Below are 15,587 nucleotides of genomic sequence, written 5' to 3' on the forward strand. Positions count from 1 at the left end.
TGTTCTTTTAGTACGCATTTTTGCCCAAGGTGATGAAATGTTCTGCACGGGGCGTTGGAAAACGAGTATCCCGGTGTTTTAATACCGTGACTACATGCAACTACGACGACGACGACAGGAGACGCCAACTGCCCGAGCCCGTAAGGGGCTTCGCCACTAAACATTGATAAAGTTTTCATTCTATCGTGACAGCCGTCCATCAGTTATCATTGCTCATCGTGTGTGTAATGTTGGTGGCATATTGCTAAAAAACGGGAGCGCGAACAACTGCTCTTTCAAAAGTAAGGATATCACGAAACGTTTTTGATTCCTGAAGAAGATGTAGGTGGGGATGTTGAGACAAGCGAAAAAAATTACACAACAAGAAGAAAGACGGCAGGAGAAAGGTAGAGAAAGAGAGGGAAAAGGCGGTGTAGGGGTGGTATGGAGCTGCTAAAGTAGAGACGCTAGGTCGGTGCTGTCCAGAAAAGCCTAGAAAATTTTCAAAGTGCGACATTCAGGACACCTGCCTCCAGGCGCAAATACGATCACCCGAGGGATCCTGAAGCGTTGGAAAAGCTCGCCATTTTCACTTCATTCGTCCAAGTCTAAGAATGTTGACATCTCTCTGTTTCTGGAACTCTGCAGCGGTCCTGCGCGTACGGCAGTCGGCTTCCATCGTCTCTCGCTCTCCCCTGATCCCCTCTGCATTAAATTTATGAGCTGATTGCGAAGTTCAAACTAGCAGTTATGTTTAGCAACTAGGCGTCGCCGCCGTACAAATTGCAAAAATTGCTGTTTTTGACTTTAGTCCGTAAGCTAGCGAGTTGTCAGTTTAGAACGCACAGTAAAGACAAGTGTCGCGCGTAATCGCATAGCGCCAACACATCAGCCGCGCTCTAATCGCGGCTTCCCGACCGTTGTGAAGTAGCATGAAGGTATCGCTCGTACCGTGCCACTTGGGTGCACGCGTGGCGTGCAGCCCTGACTCCTCGCCGCAGAGCCAGCCGATAATCAAGGATTGCAGACAAGTACAGTGCGGTCCACTGCTAAAGGGAACCGGCAAGTGCGTGGCCGCTGCGCTCCGCGAAGCGCCGGCGCCGAGAAGTGGCGAGAATCGGAGACAGCCGGCACATGCGCACTGGCCACACGAGGCGGGAGAAGCCTCGTGTGGTCAGTGCGCATGTGCCGGCTGTCTCCGATTCTCGCACTTCTCGGCGTCGCCGGTTCCCTTTAGCAGTGGACCGCACTGTACAAAAGGAAAGTGGCGTTCCGGGCACAAAAATTATTTTATTTTCTAGGCACTGCCCTTTTCGAACATTGCTGGAAGTAAGCGCTGTCCACGTTACAGCGTCGAATACAGTGTCCTTTCCCGAATGTTCTACTATGTGGGCGCTTTCATTGGACGACGGTTACAGATGCACCTCTAGTGGCCCTTGTGCAGAGAAGTCAAGTTAACTTTTTGGGTCTGCATGGTGCGATGGATACTGTCGAACATGGCAAGGAGGAGAATGGGGATGGCGCGAATTTAGACCAGGTTGTACTACTTTCGGGGGCGCCTGGTAGAGGGGGAGTCGTCTCAGAGCCGCTTCTAGTATCCGAAACTGCCCCAGTAAAAAATGAGCTGATGTCTCCCATGTCCAATTCAAAGAACGAGCAGCCAATTCATTGCCAATTCGTTGCCAATTCAAAGAACGAGCAGCTGTTGACTTCTTTGTACGGGAAAACGCGGCCACCCAACCACCTTTCTAATGCCAACCACCAGTGGATACTATGCACTGCGGCTGGGCTGTATGCAGATTTGTGCCAGTGGTCTCTTGAGTGTTGTCGTTCGTTCTAGTTGGGCGCCTTACATTCCACTACCCGTCGCAAGTTTCTTCGCGATCTTGAACGGCAGCCGCAGACGAAGGGGCCGCGAGACCAGGGACGGGAGAGAAGGAAGAGGCTACAGTTCTTGTGCGGCCTCGAGGAGCCGGTAGTGTCGGGCGTCGTCCTCCTCCGGGCAGCAGTACTCGGGCGGCACGACGCTGGTCTCACCCAGGAACACGTAGCCGTCCTGGATGTGGCGGGCCAGCAGCTGGCGCTTGCGCGCGATGCGCACCATCTGGGCCACCTTCCACGAGATGAACAGCACGCACCCGACCGCGGCACTCACGGCCAGCGCCAGGAACGCGAGCCGGGAGTCGAAGTGCCACCTGCGCAGTGGGCCCGAACCACCTTGCGGTTAAGTCCGTGCGCATCGTGATTATTTGAATCGTTTGGCAAATTCTATCATATGACAGCTGCATCTTACCGGTACTCATTTACGGGGCAGAAACTTGGAGGCTCACAAAAACGGTTTAACTTCAACGAGAAATGGAACGGAAGGTGATAGGTGTAACATTAGGGGCAAGAAGAGAGCGGAGTGGGTCAGGGAACAAACGCGTGTTAAGGACATATTAGTAGAAATGAAGAAGAAATGGGCGTGGGCAGGGCATGTAATGCGAAGGCAAGAACAGAGTGTATCCCCAGAGAAGGCAAGTGTGCCAGGGGGCGGCAGAAGATTTGATGGGCAGATGAGATCAGTAAGTTTGTGGGGATAAATTGGTTGCAGTTAGCACAGGATCGGGATAATTAGAGATTTATGGGAGAGGCAACTTCCCTGCAGTGGGAGTAAATATGATGATGATGATTGTGATGCTGCTGGTGATGATGACGATATGACAGCCGCGATTTTATTTCCACGAGCCTCGACTGAAAGGAAGTCATCCTTGTGCCAATAAGCGAACGAGGAAGACGCACCTTAAAGCAAATAATAGTCAACCGGGAGGATTCCACCGGAAACGCGGTAAATACGGTGGCGCAATCATCGCGTGTAGTGTGTATGTACGTGTGCTTGCGTGTGTGCGTACGTGAATGTGTGTGTCTGTCTCAATCGCCTAAAATTGTTGAAAATGAAGACGGCCAGTTTGTTTAGTGCTAATAGAAGGCTCATAACGTTCACAAAATTCTGCGCAAATTTTCGTTTTTTTTTTTTTTTCATCTCTTGCACGTTTATATCTTCACCGACTGACTCCGCGCCGCATTTACAAACCATCGACGAAAAGGGGGTGTACAGGGGCGCCATATTTTAAGGCGGAGTTTAGAAACTGGCATGTTTTGAACAATACTCAATGGCTCCTCCTGTAGTATCTGCTCAGTAAGGAGTGAAACCATCTTGGAGAAGTAGGATCTAAGCTGATTCGCCCGTAAGACAAGTGAGTTGACGGCGGAGAAGCCCGCTCTCACGAGCAGCCGGATCAAAGCCCCTCCACTCTTCTACTCGTGAAGGGATACATCCTTCCCTAGGAATGTCCTGAGCAGCGTATTGAGGAGGGCGCATGTACACTTCGCATTTTGTTTTAGACAAGGTGCGCAGTTTACATTAGGAAACAGGACGAGCAAAAGAGGACCACAAACTCCACGAGGAGCACAATTTTCTCGTATTAATTACTTCTTTACGCCAAATTTTTAAAGGTTTCCCAATATTACTTGGTAATAGCGATATATTCGATATTCGAAGCATCTTTACATCAAGTATTCCTATTTATTCTATTTGAAGAGCTGACTATTCGCGCGGTTATCGTTATTATCTAGTGAAATGGGGCGACAGGTGGTGCGATGCACGACCGAAAGCGGTAGCGAAGCCAGGACAGCAAAGCATTACCAAAAAAGGCGAAGGTGGAAAGGAGCCGAAATCCGGAAAGAAAGAAACAAAACAAACAGGGTAAAAAAGCCACAGCGCTACACAGCCCCACATGTGCCGCTCAAGGTCAAATACGAAGAGGAGGAGGAGTAGGAGGAGGAGGTGGAGGAGTAAACATTTATTGAGCAAAGGGATGGGAGTGAGGGGTGATGGTCAGCTTCCTATGTCCAGGAGGCCGCGAGCCTTAGCTGATCCCAGGGTTCGTTGCACCAGGGCTTTTTGGCGCTCCGGTGCCGAGCTAATCAGCGCAGACTCCCACTGCTCAGGGGAAGGGGAGTGGACGGGGTCAGGGTTGCGTGGGCAGGAGTAGACGAGGTGATAGGTTGAGAGAGGACTGTCGCAGTGCGGGCAGTGGTAGGGGTATGTGGATGGAGATGTGTGTACGTGGATGGTGTGATTGTAAAATGTGTCAGTTTGCAGCCTGCGGTAGATATATGCCTCGTGGTTAGATAACGCGTGGTGGGGCTGAGGATATGTTCTTCTCGTGTGGGTGTAATGCTACAAGAGTGAGCTGTAGCTGTTGTCGAGGGGTGCCAGGTGGATAGCTCCACTCTCCGTGCCCATCAGGGTAACTTGCGTTGAGGATGCAAATGCCCGGGAGTGGAGTTCTCGGGCGGAAGCGTGCGCCTCTTCGTTCCCAGCAAGACCCGAGTGGCCAGGAGTACAGACAATGGCTACTCCTATGTCTTCAGGCAATCGCTGTAGGATTGGGATGTCCTGGGGTGGTGCCAGCCCAGCTTGGTACATTCGGCAGGCTTCCTGACAATCCGAAATACGAGGCTTCTCAGAAATAAATCACCACGAAAAGCACAGCTGGGAGCGTTTTCTTCGCCCTTATAAGAGACGATCATGTTAACATTCGAACCACGCAAGCTTCAAGGACACGCCGAAGACACGTGCACAGCAGGCCGCCGATCACGTGGACACTGCCGGTCGGGGACAAGACGCAGCATGCATGGGGGGGGGGGGGGAGGAACCAGCGGGGGACGGAGGGTAGAATGGGAGTCGTCTGGTCAGTAGTCCGCTCATCGGTCCTGCAGAAGGGTGGACGTCCACGTCTGCTTCTAAGGGTCCCGCTAGTTGACCTATCAGGACACCGGCACCAGCCCCCCCCCCCCTCCCCCCCGCCCCCCCCCCCCCCCCCCCCCCCCGGAGATTCTTCGCTGTCACCGCGCCGACGTCAGCGAACGCAACTGTCGCCGAACTAAGGACGGGTTCAGACTGTTGTTGCAACTGTCGTAATATCTAAAGAATGACGTAAATTTACGTTTCAGCCAACCAAACTCCGTGACACGCCGTTTTTTTACGTCCATAGCTCACGATATGGCTGTTACGTCGGTAGTCTTAACATAGTTTAAGTCGCCACGGCCATCATCTCTCGTGTAGGGTAACTGACTTTCAAATACGTTTGCAAGCATAGCTCTAAGGGTTACTTGCGAAGAAAATGTTCCTGCCTTCCGTTAGCGTTCTAAAGTGTAATATAGTGGGCATTTATGTTCTGCGTGTATTTACAGCAGTGAAAATATGCGAAGATTTGTATTTTTCTCTAGTTCGTTGCATTCTTGTGACGTAGCCAGCGAGCGCGTTATAATTAATCGTGTTCCTCCTCAGATATAATCTGGCAGCGCTCTTCAATTTCGCGTAACCTGTCATAAAGTTGTCTTGTTGGCAACTCGCGACCCCTGCTGCCGGCGTAAGCTGAACTTTAAAGACCAACACTTTCCGTCACGGGTTATCGGCGAAGGATTCACTCTTCCCGCGGACACACCCCAAAACGTGACATTACAATCGCCTATTGTCCGACCACTTTCAAGTGCGATGTCCAGCTTCGTACGCGCTGTGTTCATGCCCCCGCCGTACGACCGAGCGCTTCCGTGTTTTCTCCCGACGGGCATGCGCGCGGCGGGGAGTGCAGGGACATGTGGTATTTCTCGCGAGGGTCAACTTCCTGCTCGGCAGCTACCGTGACAATGCCACTGACGGTTCGACATTTCCCTATTATGGGGCTAGACAGATTATTGTCTCTAGGCCCCTTTCTTGCGCAATGAACCTCCTGGTGTCAATCTCCGCTGACAGTTTCCATTAAAATTCGAACAAGGCCATTTCTTTATCCCGCACGAAATCCTCTTATGCGTAGGTATAAATAAACATTCAAGCGCTGTGGAAGATGAAATGCGTACTCATTTCAAGGCACGGAAATTCTAGTTTACTTTAAACGAGTTAGGCAAATTCACGCCTTCGTCAGAGTTGGTATATAATACTCGTAAAGGTACCGCATAACAAGTGCATCCTGGTGTCTAGTTTCACGAGCTTATGCTAAGATTGTGGACTCACTACTGTGTGGTTTTCGTTTGTATTTTTTTTTTGCGTTTCTCTCTAACCACTCCCCTCTATTCAGAAATTTATACACCTCCCCACCACCCCGGAAGGATTTCGATCCCCCCCCCCCAAATCGAAATCCTGGATAAACCCCTGCCTCTATTGACCATGAAGGTAAATAAATCAATAAATAAATACGACATTGCTCAGACGATCCTTGGCACGATGATGAATCAGCTCTTAATGACACAGCAGCCGACAGACAGTGACGAGACAATGACGAGAAAATTCGGCAGTCTAAAATAATTTCAGTACTGGCGTAGAAAGCGAGCGGTGCGGATAAGAGCCTGCAGCATATTTGTCCGCCATCGCGTCTAGCGATCTCTCGGGACCCGGCGACCTCCAAAGGACACTCATCTTCAGGGCAAGCAAGAACGTGGACTTACCAGTCACTGGTAGCAGCCATTATCGGGCTTCTGGTGCGGTCTAGCTCGCGTTCGGAGCCATGCTTTCCGTCGGGTGCAGCCAACGGTAACGCGGTTCGCGAGCGTCGCGTACGTGGAGAAAATACAGCGCACGCTCGCGTTTCGCACCTGCGGCGTATCTTTATCAGACACGCGCGCGGCGAGGGAGGGAAGCGCTGCAAACACAGCCGCGCGATTGCGTGCAGAGCAAGGCGCGACACAGCTGGCGGCCGACCGCCATTGTTTTCTCGTCAGTTCGATGCTCTGCTGGCCACTCTTCCTGCGCCGACACATCGTGCACTACGATCCGTCGACGAAATGGGACACCGCACGACGGAGGGAAGTCAGCCACAACTGCTGGGATGGACCGCTAATTTATTAATCCCACAGAAAGAATTTCATCAATCCGGAGCAGCAATGTCCGCCACCTGACAGCTCGAGCGAAGATATGCAGTTTCGTTCGTGATGCCCCACTGCGCAGAAGGGGGCTTATTGCCAAGTGCGGTTTCCAGCAAAAGTGCGCGTGTATAAGGCCGGGTTTTAGACTGTTACCGCTACTGTCGTAATAACTTTAAAGAATGACGTCATTTCACGTCTCAGCCAACCGAACTGCGTGACACGCCGTTTATTTACGTCCATAGATCCCACTATGGCTTTTGCGTCGGTAGTCTTAACGTAGCCTAAGCGACCCACAAGATAACTTTTTTTTTATTGTCACTTTCAACATGTGATACAAAGAAAACTTCGAAAAAGCATTTTTAACGGCGCTTTGCTTCGTGTGCAAGGAACATCCGCTGAGAAGAGTAATCAGCGTACGTAAACCGGATCCTGAGCGATGGTTCACTATTGATAAGACCCCTCAAGTTGCTTGATGCACAATAATTGCGCGACAGAAAATACATTGATCTAAACGTTTTTTTTTTTTAATGCCACACAGTGCTTCATCCTTGAGGGTCTCTTTTAAATCGCTGCTACACTGCATTTTTTGGTAATATATAATTGGAATTATAAAAAGTTTCCCAAACTTGCTTTCCCGGTGCAGATAAATTTAATTGACCGATTCGGACACAAACTGGCGCAAACAAAACTAAGTCCTAAAAGAGGTAACGCGACCAAAGTTTGGACCGGCTGCAACTACAAGCAGGAACGAGATAATGCTGTGCTTGACGACGTCATGCTAGTGGTGCAAAACTCTGCAGAACTAGTGATACTATCGATGGTAGACTTACTATCGGTATAACTGTCGACAGTTGGCTAACAAAAGGATGTGGAAAGACCACCGATATTACACTACAATGACACTTTCGGTGAAACTTCACTGACAGTCTGCTGCCAAACTGTTACACGGTTCACATGAGGTTGATTCCAGCAAAACGCGCGACGGGGACGCGGGGTGACTCAGCAAAAACAACATCCGAATAATGGTTGAGGAATACTGCGAAAATAATCTAACAGCTGAAAGAACGATAAAATTTTTGTTGACAGACAATGTTGATCCCACTTTATCCGGCTGCCTCAACAGGGGCTGTAGTCAGCTTGATATGATACTGCCTAACGGCAGCTTTCTCCCGAGATTCCTTCATATGTAATGGTTTATAGATAAAAATGAACGTTATTATTGTAACTATACTGTCTAAAAATTATATCTTGTTGATTCTCGATCAGCACGTGTTTTGGTGGACTGTTCCAATATTACTGCTTTTAGACTACTTCCAAATGGTCAGACTATTGCTTGAATAAACTCAGTGCGACCAATAAAATGAAATGTCCGTCACTTCTTACAACTAAACAAGCATACCAGGAACATGACTTTTGCCCTGAATATATAGCGCTGATGTCCTCAAAAGTGATCGCTGTGTGCACTTCTGGGTATAACACACTACAATTGAAGAAAAAATGAGGACTTTCCTGCTCACAAAATCAAGCGTTTTTTCTTATACTTCAGTCATCACGCACGATCTTTCAAAACTCTGCATACCCCAGCACTCCTTCTGTATTCATCCATTATTTTAAACTTACGACGTGAAGGCATGCAGGGAAGGAAAGGGATTCGACGCTGCAGCAACTCTATCCGCTCCATCGGAGAATACACAGACGCGCAGTGGGCGCGGCACGAAGGATGCAGATTACAAAAGCCAGGGCGAGTCTCGCCAACGGTTCAAAGCGGCAACGACCGCTGGCCGCTGTAGAACTACCGATGATTTTATTGTCACTCGACTATAGCAAAAATACGATAATAAACTATTAACAAAAGTGCTACGAACTTTTTGTTTTGAAAAACTCGGTTGAATATTGCCCAGGTCATCAGATTACGCTTATGGTTCTCGAACCAAATACCAGCATTGTTTTCGAAGCAAAAAAAGTCAGGGCCCTTCCACTCTGTGAAGAAGGATGACCAGCGAAGCTGTGATGCGCAACGTTGGAGTCGTCTTAGCGGCTAATAGTCGTATCATTTGTTCCGAGATACTCCAGCCGTTTTCTGTCCCCATACTCCCACCGTAGATGGCCATGCTTCACTGTGCAACACAGAATGTAGGAAAGCCAGCTTACAAAGACCAAGCTTACACCGATCCCCTTACAGTCGGTTTCGCCTCTAAACACAGATGCATTGCTAGGAAGACACTTTCTCAGGGGCAGTATCAAAATACTAAGGTCCTGGGACCTTTTAGAGCAAAACTTTAGTAATCTCGTCGAGCGATATCGCCGTCGCGGTAAATTTGACGTTCATTTGACCGCAGCTGCGCCGTACCCTTGGCCATAGAGCTATTGTATGCAACTCTATGCCCTTGGCAACTCATCATGTGACTCGCCGGGCGGAGCTCTGCCGACGGCTGCGTTATCCGCTTCCCGCCGCTGCCGGCTTGGCGCATGCGCTTTCCGCAGCTAGTTCGCGCCTGACCACGTGACCCGCCACTTGCATGCGAGCTTGGACATGAATGACAGCGAGGCCGGGCCGTGTTCTCTCAACGCTGTGCGGGAGCTGGAGGCTTTGAACCACCGTCGGCAGCGGCATCTGGCCCTCCCGCGGATATCACCCGGTGAGCCATTCGGCTCGGAAAACACCGGGAGCGGGGTCACAACCACAGACAAATGCAGGCTTTGGACGAGCAGTATATTAATTACGGCTAAATGAAACGTTAGCCAAGTTAAACCAAGACTTAACCAGACTAAGTCGGGCTTCCGCTTTGCATATCTAAGATTTGCTGAGCTAGGCCACAGCCACTTTTTCATTTTTTTTTCTATACTGGGAACTGCATTCTGCACGCGGGAGAGAGAGAGAGAGAGAGAAACAACTTTATTTATTTTTTTTTTTTACAGAAAGCGAGTCCAGGAGTCCTTGACCCCTGGCGGCTTCTTCAGCCTCTTGGATCAGTAGTTGCTGTATAGTTCTTCGGAGCAGAGCAGCGCCGTTTCCCATTGCTCCTCATTAAAGATGTTTATTCTTTGTGTGTCTTTTTGCTTTTCTGTGCATGCCCATATTATGTGTTTGAGGTCTGCCCTTTGGCCGCATGTTTTGCAAAGATCGCTGACTGTCCCGGGGTAGTAGTAGCTATACAGAAGTGGGTTAGGGAAAGGTCCTGTCTGTTTTTGTGGCCAAGGGATGGCCTGGGAGAAACCTGCTTCAGAGAGAGCTTGACACGATACCAGCATAGACTGCGGTCAAGGCTGTTAAAAAGAACGATTGTTTAAGTGCTTCGTCATCATCCCAGTGGTTGAACATTCATACACGCTATAGTTGTTCCAACCACTCTTTAGAACCGTCCGAGGGTGATCCACGGAATATGGTAGATCCCGATGTTGCTGAAGAATCACGGAGTTCCGGAGGTGCTATAGTTAGTCATGGGGGCTGCGTCGCTCATGGTGCCGGCAACTCTTCATGGGTCAATGGGGGAAATGGAGACCAACCTACAACAGGCGGCCGACATTGTCAGTGAATATGCACGACAATGTGGTCTAGCGTGTGCGCCGCAAAAATCTGAGCTGCTTATCGTCTCACCACGTAAAAAACTCCCTCCCGGGTCGCCAACCATCTCCTTAGAAGTGGATGGCCACCCTATTGTTCCAACTCAGCAGGTGAGAATCTTAGGCATGCTTCTACAAGCGGATCGCTCCAACACCAAACTGCTAGACCGACTTAAGCACACCACGGAGCAAGTCTCCCACATGATCCGCAGGGTCAGCACAAAAACGAGAGGTATGAGAGAGGCGGATGTGCTAAGACTTGTCGAAGCCTTTGTAATCTCTAGGGTTACTTATGCCCTCCCCTACGCTGTGCTGTCGAAGGCTGAAAAAGACAGGGTAGAAACTATCATACGCAAGGCGTACAAACTGGCGTTGGGACTACCTGTCAGCACCTCGACACAGAAACTCCTACACTTGGGAGTTTATAATACCTTGGATGAACTCCTCGAAGCTCACCATATGAATCAATTATTACGTCTGAGCTCCACCTCCACCGGCAGGACAATTCTGAACCAGCTGTGCCTGCGCTCACCGCTTCAACATCCCCAGGCCGATTCGACTAACCTTCCGCATGAGATCCGCCAATTCATTGATGTGGCCCCACTACCCCGGAACATGCATCCAAAGCACCATCAGGATCGCAGAGACGCGAGAGCTAAAGCTATCTTCAAACGGTACGGCCAAAACGCCACCACAGTATACACAGACGCAGCCTCCTATCCCGGGAGGAGAGCTATGACTGCTGTTGTGACTACAGCTCAAGCCCTCCTCACAAGTGTATCAATTCTTACCACCCATGCACAACAGGCAGAAGAAGCGGCCATAGCCCTAGCAATTGCTCAAACCCCTGCAGAGATCATTATTACGGACTGCCAACAAGCATGCAGAACTTTCTCCAGCGGCTTCGTCTCACCCCCCGCCACACAAATTCTGCTGCAGAATCCTCCACAACACCGCGTAAGGATTATTTGGGCTCCCGCCCATGCCGACGTGCCTGGCAACGAAGCTGCCCATCAGCATGCCCGCGATCTGACACACCGGGCTAGTCAGGAGTTCGGCGAGCAGCGGCGGGACTGTCCCCTTTTGTCCTACAAGAAAATCACGCAGCACTACCGCCTGCAGCGAACCATGTACCCTGCTCCACACAAAAATCTAACCAAAGAACAAGAACACCACCTTCGAGGTATCCAAACCAATACCTTTCCCCACCCAACTAGAGCCCACATTCTGGCTCCCACCCTCTACTCCTCGCAATGCCGCTTCTGTGAGGCTCCGGGCACGCTTTACCACATTGTGTGGGGCTGTGATAAAAACCCTGACCTACCCCCTCTGCCCTTCCCCTCCCCTGAGCACTGGGAGAGAGCACTGTCCAGCTCGGACCCTGATGACCAGCTTTGGCTGGTGAAGAGAGCCCAAGAAGCCGGACGGTCTCAAGGGGTCCTGGAATAAGGACTCTTCCCCAAGGCGAACTTCTTCATAGGGACGTTTATTCCTCCTCCTCCTCTTCGGTTTACCAGGCGGTAGTCAAAATTCAGGTTGAAGACCTTGCTGTCGGCAGGTGGCACAAGTTGAACTTGCCTAAAGACTGGAAGGAGATTTAGGGTGCATGTACCCCGCACCCCTACCAGATGTAATTACGCAGTGAAGAACGAAGAAATTGGTTTATGTTGACATTAACCTTTACTGGAGCGGCCTTGTACCCCACGACAAATAAGCAGAAAACACAAGAAGCAGTCCACAATTAGAGTGAAATGCACAGCCGAACGTCGGCGAATCGAAAACTTCAGCGTTTTCTCTGCAAGCCTGTATCTCGAAACGTTCCCGTTTCCAGATCACCTTATTAGATCGAAAACATTGTCTACCAACACGAACAATGATGTAATGAAGCTTGTTAAATAAAAGCAAACAAAATTCGTATCCCCGGCTTAACCAAATTTTAAAATAAGCGGATCGCCCAAACGGCAAATGAAAGTTTAGACCGCCCAAGGGTGGAGATACCACAGCCAGGAGAGTGGGCCCGGGAAGACCACCCTGATCTCCCCTGGGAAGTAGTGGGAGGGGTTGGATTGTGAGAGATGGATAGGGGAAGACGGGAAGGGGTTGTGGGGGTGCGAACGGAAATGGGGACAGCGTTTTTTTTTTTTAACTGATCCATCGAAGTCTGACTTTGTTTTAGGCCTGATCTGCCACCTGAGAATGTGATGCAGACTATGCCAATATTTTACGGCCCCTGCAACCAGGTTGCCGCTAGCCTCTGGCTCCAACCATCGGGGACAGGCTCCGACCATCAGAGACAGAGACCATCGGAGACAGCGGGTGGTGACTCTGGCCTCCCCCCCCCCTCTCCGTCCCATTACACCCGGTCTCACCACCTGCGCTTTCAGCGGGCCCCGACCATCAATAGTATTCCCGACTCGTCAAGGGAGTTCTCCACCAATCCGGGTACTGACCTCGCTCCATGCCTTTCTCGGTCTTCGTGTACCGGATGTTTGTACGACAATCTCCGGTGCAAGATAGTCTAGATCTGTGCGATCTGTCTTACGCCCTCCTTTCGCCAGCTCCTCGCCCATTAGGAAAGGAGTCATCAGGCTGCATGGACGATGTGCTACGTCCCAGCTCCTTAATTGCGCCAACTCCAGTCTAGGTTAGTGACGACGAAATGGTACCCTTCTGTTATTAAACAAGATTGTGCCCGGCGCGGCATAAAGCAAAATGATAAGCGGGGGCTGCACTCGAAGCGCAGGATAAGATAACGGGGCGTGGCCACGCGCAGGTAACAAAGCATGAGCAAAATGAATCCCGCAGTCTTTGCTTTTAATCGTGATCACGGAGCAACAAGACAGGAAGGTAAATGGTGCTTCCTCGAGCGGCCGGATAACGTCACAAGCGCTTGGCCAAGGTCACGCTAGCGGCATCTGTAGCGGGAGAATGAACTGCGTGGCCCGGCAACGATCGGTATTTCAGTGAACAGCCCCGGAATGAATTTTGGCCGGAGCTCGTGCATCAGATGCCGCTCCTCCGCCGTCGCAGCTACCGAGGTATGTAGTCCGTGTTGGCTTTCAATTGGGTCCATTCGTTTCAACTGCACCACGTGAACCAGTTCAGGCGATGCAACACTTCGCCGTTCGTTTCATTGGTGCAGCTCGCGGCACCTGAACTGCGCCGTTCGATTCACCGGTGGCGCTCTCCCTGCCGAGGGCGGTGCAGAAGCAGGCTAAAAAATGGCTCAGGCTTAGCTCAGCTAACCTTGGATATGCAAAGCAAAAGCTTGGCTCCGTCTGTTTAAGTCTTGGTTTCGCTTGGTTAACTTTTGATGTAGCTGTGTTGCAGACCACGGCTCAACGCCGTTCGGCCCCGTGCCATGCTCACAGAAGGAGGCCCGCCTCGCTTTCATTCGCGGAGAATGCGGTGCTCCTCTTCGGCGGGCGCAAGATGAGTCACTTAGCCCGAGACGACCCAGCGGCGCATGCGTGGGAAGCGGCGAAGTTGGTCGGCTGCCGATCAGCTGAGCGCCCGCGACAGCGCGCCGTTCAGCTGATCAGTTGAGCAGAACGACTGAAAACGGGAAAAGCGGGCCTGGCGAATCACGCGATGCGCTTCAATGCATGTGTCAAAAGGTGAATTTGCGCATCCGCGTCAAAACCGCTAGACGAAAGTAGTAAAGCTTTGCTTTAAAAAAAATTCCCCCGCATTTCCCCGAGGGGGAGAATGTGAAAGTGAGAATGCACGGTTGTCGGCCCGCTTGCGGCGCTTGCGCTCGGCCCCCGCAGCCCACCCCCTCGCCGCCTTCTCTTCCATCTCTTCCATCGGGTTTGTAGTATCACGTGTACACCACGCAGTTATCAAGCCGCTATAACGCCGCTGAGTCGCCAACGCACGCCGCTGACGACGTAGTTTGAATGCGTTAAAGATATAAGGCGCGTCTAACACTGATATCACCGTCGCGTCTGTGGCTTGGTCGGTAGCGCGTCGCGCTGCGGCCCGCAATGTCCTCGGATCGAAACCTGGCGCCGGATGCTGTTTTTTCTTTAAAGAGCACTGCGGACGCCGCCGCCGACGCCGGCGGTGGATGGTTTTGGGGTCGCTTATAAAGAGCATTCGCTCTTAAAAGTGCAGGTCTGGTTCCACCGATTATTCAGGATGGCGAAACCCGCTTTGCACCGCTGTGAACTGGTACCAAGAGGTGCAGGCTGAACCGAATGGACCCATTATCTGGTCGCTTGCCCGCGCCAGCCGCAATGGTCCGGACGTTTCCCCATTCTTGCACCGTGATCGTGATATATGCAGTTTAGAAATGTTAAACCTAAGGTTTTTTTTTTTTTTTTTTTTTGCATCGGAGCGATACGCTGTTGTAAGGGGGTGGTGCCGCTGACACGTACTAGTGTCAAACTCGTACCTTGGGATTCGTTTTGTTCCTGCTTTGCTACCAGGCTGTGGACGCGCCTGTTATCTTATCCTGTGTTTCGAGTGCAGCCACCGTTTTCTCCCGTATTTTTTTTTTATTGACCGTTTGCTCCCGTTGTAGTATGCCGCGCCAGGAAAAATTGTTTAGCAAGGAACGGGGACCCTCCTGCCGCCAATAACCCAGACTGCTTGAGTCTGATCGACAGTGTTCTCAGTGGTTCTGGAAGGCACATTTCGGCGCACGCTGAAGATCCCCAGGTGGCCAAAATTAATCCGGGGCCCTCCACTACGGCGCGCCTCGTAGCCTAGCAGTAGCTTCGGCGCGTTAAACCCCATAATCTGAACCTTCTGGACGGGAGAGCGTTCCGATATGAACGATATGAATGCGTGCAGAGTAAACGCCGCGGCATTCGATTCGTGCCGACGTTGGCCTGCGCACGCCACTTGTTTGACTGCTGCTTTGTCGCTTGTGCAAATATTTTCTTGCGTATTTTGGAGCACAAGTCCGCTCTAATAAACGTTAATTTCAACGCGAACCTTGCTTCGATCTTCACTTGAGAGGAGTGCGCAGGATTTCAGTTCAATTTGGGTGGGGCGCCCCCACTACAACAGAGAAAAAGGAAAAGCATAGAAGGAAGAACGAAAAAACGAAAAAATAAAAGCCAAGGCTAGAAACTTGTTCAATTTAAAATACTTCAGGATGATTCCGTATTTTATTTTCCGAGTTAGTATAT

The 15,587-nt window shown here is 50.8% G+C and overlaps 1 long non-coding RNA gene across 1 annotated transcript; it reads right to left on the bottom strand.

Annotated features, from left to right (window-relative positions):
• Positions 1-278: 278 nt before the first annotated feature.
• Positions 279-6,653, bottom strand: LOC144178259 (uncharacterized). The gene is made up of 2 exons (XR_013323982.1): positions 6,469-6,653; positions 279-2,174 (listed from the first exon to the last, which is right to left on the bottom strand). It is a non-coding gene; the product is annotated as an uncharacterized LOC144178259 (long non-coding RNA).
• Between the last annotated feature and the right edge of the window lie 8,934 nt (positions 6,654-15,587).

Source organism: Haemaphysalis longicornis, unplaced genomic scaffold (genome assembly GCF_048455015.1).
Source record: "Haemaphysalis longicornis isolate Haplotype H1 unplaced genomic scaffold, Haemaphysalis longicornis Haplotype H1 scaffold_4, whole genome shotgun sequence".
NCBI lineage: Eukaryota > Metazoa > Arthropoda > Arachnida > Ixodida > Ixodidae > Haemaphysalis > Haemaphysalis longicornis.